A 4691-nucleotide genomic window follows, 5' to 3' on the forward strand; every position below is an offset into this window, starting at 1 on the left:
TGAAGTCCACGCACATCCTCCACTTTCCATTCGCCTTTTTCACCAAGACGACATTGGCTAGCCACTCAGGATATTGAATCTCCCTGATGCGGCCAGCATTCAACAGCTTCTGCGTTTCGTCCTTCACCACCTGCTGTCGCTCCTCATTGAATTTTCTCCTTCTCTGGCGCACGGGGCGGACCGTGGCGTCCATGCTGAGGTGGTGACACAGGAAATCAGGGTCGATACCGGGCATGTCCGAGGCGGATCATGCGAAGGCATCCAGGTGGCGCGAAATCACTTCTGCCACCCCTTCCTGTTCTTCCGGGCTCAGCAAACTTCCTAACTTGAATGTCTTGCCGCCAATCTCCCTTTCTACGGCGTTAGCCGCTGGCGGTCCCCTGCTGTCATCCTCGACGGGCGCCGCCTCTTCCACGGGCGCCGCGTCGTTACGACCTTCCTCCATGGGGGCGTCTGCTTCGGGTGTCGCCCTCGCCGGTATGGCCTCAACAGGCGTTGGCCCCGCGGGAGTCGCCTCAATCATCGTCGTGTCCGCGCTCGGCGGACGTTCATATACCATGAAAACGCCTCTCTTCGTTTTTAGGCTGTTCTCATAGCATTTCCTCGCCTCCTCCTGATCTGACTTGATGACTATCACCTTACCACTGAGGTCCGGCAGCTTCATCTTCATGTGGCGTGTGGAGGACACCGCGTTCAAACGGTTTAATGCCGGCCTGCCCAGCAAAATATTGTAGGCGAAGTTGGCGTTCACGACCAGGTACTGGATGCTTTCGGTACGGGAGGCCTCTCCATCCGTGAACGTAGTCCTTAACTCCAGGTAACCCCGGACTTCCACCTGGTTATCCGCAAACCCATACAGGCACCCCGTGTAGGGCCTCAACAGGTCGGGGGACAACCGTAACTTATTAAATGTCGACAAGAACATGACGTCTGCCGAACTTCCTTGGTCGACAAGCACTCTGTGCACCTTTCTTCCGGCTGTGACGACTGAGAGGACGACGGGGTCGTTGTCGTGGGGTACCACATCTCGGAGATCCCCTCTCGTGAACACGAGGTCCGACTCCCATGGCTCGCCCGAGATTCTCTCTTCGATTGAATTGACCCCCCTCGCGTATTTCTTCCGCTGGGAGGCGGTGGGTCCCCTGCCGGAAAATCCTCCAGCAATGGTGTGGACCTCGCCAAGCACAGGCATATCGTGTGTCGGTTCTTCCGCCGGCAGCGAGGTGGTGGTCGTTGTGGGCTCCGCGACATAATCCTTCAAAAACCCAGTCCTTACCAGCTCATCTAGCTGGTAACCCAACGACAGGCAGTTATCAATGTGGTGCCCGAAAGCCTCGTGGAATTCGCACCAAGAGTCTTTGCGAGGCCCTAACACCTTGTCAGTTTTCGCTGGTCGCCTCAGCCTCTTAGCTATGTTAGGTACGGCGATCAAATCCTTCAGCTCCACCACGAAGTCGTACCTCGCCGGTCTCGCTCTTTCTCTGGCCGGGCGATCGCCTCCCGCTGGACCCCGGGGCTGGGGCTTTCTGGCCTCGTAAGGGCGTCTCGCATCTGGCTTCTTTCTTCCCGTCGTGGTCTCATTGACCCTGACGGGTTGAGCTCGCGCCGGTCCCCTCGGGCGTGAGGGTACGACGCTGGTGCGCTTCACGCACACCTCCCCTTCAGAAGCAATATGTTCTACCGCCCGACACCGTAGCTCAGCGAAAGTCCTAGGGCGGTTGCGAATGATGGATTCTCCAAAAGGACCAGGGCATACGCCTTTCACGAACGCGTACACGATCATAGGCTCCACTGTCGTACCAACCTTCACGACCTGGGCCCCGAATCGATTGATGTATTCCTTCAGGGTCTCCCCTTGATACTGCTTCACATCAAACAAATCGTAGGAGACTGGCGGCGGGTCCTTGTTTGCTAAGTATTGTTCCCTGAACAATCGTGACAATTGGCGGAAAGATGTGATATGACCGTCCGGGAGGCTGATGAACCAGTCCATAGTCATCCCAGTCAGGGTGCTCATAAAGAGCGTGCACTTGGCAGCGTCAGAACCGCCTACCAGGACCATCTGCGTGTGAAATGCAGCAAGGTGCGTCTCTGGGTCCTCCATCCCGGTGAAGATCACCTTGGGCCCCGCGAATGTGTTCGGGATCACTGCATCTAGAATCTCCTGCGAGAAGGGAGTCGAAAACTCCCTTGGTGGGGAATGGTTCTCCATCTCGTCATGGCCCTGCCATCCCCGATCATTTCTTAGGTCCTGGCGCAACTCCTCATTTACGCGGTGGAGCTCTTCATTCCTCTCATGCGAGGCATCGAGATCTGCCTGCATGCGTTCCTGTTCCAGTTTCGACTCCGCCATATCCTGCTGCAGCCCCCTCATTATCTCCAGGACCTGTTGCATGGATAGTTCTGCTGGGGCTGCGCGTGTTGTGCCTCGTCTGGTGGGGGCCATTGTCACTCCAACCTCCTCCAACGTTACTGTAGTTTAGTAGATTTTCTCGAACTTGTGATGGGACTGATGTTTTATATCGGCCCCACGGTGGGCGCCAAATGTTTCGTCCGGTTGACCGGGACGTCTTCGTGCGCGACCTCAACCGTCAGCTAGGGACTCCTTCCCACTGGTTACCTGTGGATTCCAGCAAAAAGAGGACAAAAGGGCGCCCTAGCGGCCGTTTGCACTCCGACGCTCAAGTCAGCCAGCAAGAAACACCAAAACTGTGCACCTCCGTCTCTGAGCACCGCGTATGGCACTCTGAAGGTGGTAAAAAGAACTGTGTATTGTGTGTCTCTTTTCTCCCTCAGGCAAAGATCTTTCCCCATTCCCTTGTACGTAACCTCAAGGCACGAGCAAGCAACTAGAGAGTTCTGGTAAATTTGCCAAAAGTTCGAACTCTGTTCCCAACATTCTCAGCGTTATTTAAACTACCCAAGCATTTAAAGCGCCTTTAATCACAAACGTAACGCGCTCAATTAAGGCGTCTAATTAGAAAACGTAGCGCATTTAAGACGTTGAAACGCTCGAGAGCCATCATAGTACTTTAAACGCTCAAAACAGAAACTGTGCTAAATGACTTTAATTACCTGGTACCTGACTAAAGGGTGTTTCTATTCTGACCTGGCTGTTGTACACGTGGAGGGCCTCACGACGCCTTCACCCCATCTGGGGGCGTTTCAGCCCAAGTTGGGGACGTTTCTACGTGTGAGTCCTCCTGCTTGGGAGTGCTACTGCGCAAGGGGTGACTTTTTGGGTGCCAACTCTTGCCTTGGCGACGCCTCTTCTTGACGACGCTGGCACTTAGCGTCTCTTCACCTAGGCGACGCCTTGTGTTGACTTTGGCCCCTGGTGTTCACTTTGACCTTGACTTAGTCAACGCCCGGGTACGGGACGGTACAATACCTATCCCCTCCCAAATATCGATCGCCTAGTGGATGGGGCAGTCGACCATAAAATTCTGAGCTTTCTGGACGCTTACTCTGGCTATAACCAGATAAGCATGCACTCGAGGAACAAGGAGAAGACGTCCTTCATGACGATCGACGCCAACTACTACTACGAGGTCATGCCGTTTGGCCTCCAGAACACAAGGGTGACCTACCAGCGCCTCATGGACAAAATCTTTAAAGGCCTAATCGGCCGGGCGGTAGAGGTATATGTGGACGACATAGTTGTAAAGTTCGACTCTTTCGAACAACATCTGAAGGACCTCGACGAGGTGTTCAAGGCCCTCAGGGGGGTCAACATGAAGCTCAACCCTGGGAAGTGTACATTTGGGGTTGAGGGAGGGAAGTTTATGGGCTTCATGCTCACCCACTGGGGGATAGAGGCCAACCCCGACAAATGCCAAGCCATACTTGCCATGAGAAGTCCGAAGAACATCATGGAGGTACAACAACTCCTAGGGCGCCTGACCGCCATTTCCAGGTTCATCCCCCGTCAGGCCGAGAAGACGAGACCCATGGTTCAACTACTCCGGAAGGCCACAAAAATCAGCTGGGTCAATCAATGTGAAGAAATCTTCAAACAGTTCAAGGAGTTTCTGACATCCCTAGTTGTCATCCAAAAGCCGAGACCCGACCACCTAATCCTGGTGTATCTAGCGGTCTCGGAGGAAGCAGTCAGTGTTGCTTTGGTACAAGAGGCCGAGGGCGAGGAATGGTCGGTATACTTCGTCAACCGAACCTTCCACATGGCCGAGATGAGATACCAGATGATCGAGAAGGTGGCTCTCGCCTTAGTCCTCACAGCAAGACGAATGCACCCCTACTTCCAAAACCACTTAATAACTGTAAGGACCGACTATCCCATTTTTAAAATTTTATCTAAGCTAGACCTTGTAAGGGAGAATGATAGACTGGTTGGTCGAACTGTCCGAGTTCGACATACGTTATGAACCGAGGGGTTCCATCAAATCTCAGTGCCTCGTCGACTTGTCAGCCGAACTGAGACCACTGCGCATCCTCTCAGGCGGGTGGACGCTCTATGTGGACGGCTCGCCAAACAAAACGGCCTGTGGAGCGGGAGTCATCCTGGAAGGGCTGGACGACCTCCTCCTGGAGCAAGCACTCCGGTTCGGGTTCCGGGCGACCAACAACCAGGCCGAGTACGAGGCCTTGCTCGATGGGCTGAACTTAGCCTACGACATGGGAGTGTGCGAAGTCGTGTTTAAGAGTGACTCCCAGGTTATGGTCGACCAAAT

Source organism: Phaseolus vulgaris, chromosome 8, assembly GCF_000499845.2.
Source record: "Phaseolus vulgaris cultivar G19833 chromosome 8, P. vulgaris v2.0, whole genome shotgun sequence".
In the NCBI taxonomy this organism is placed as follows: domain Eukaryota; kingdom Viridiplantae; phylum Streptophyta; class Magnoliopsida; order Fabales; family Fabaceae; genus Phaseolus; species Phaseolus vulgaris.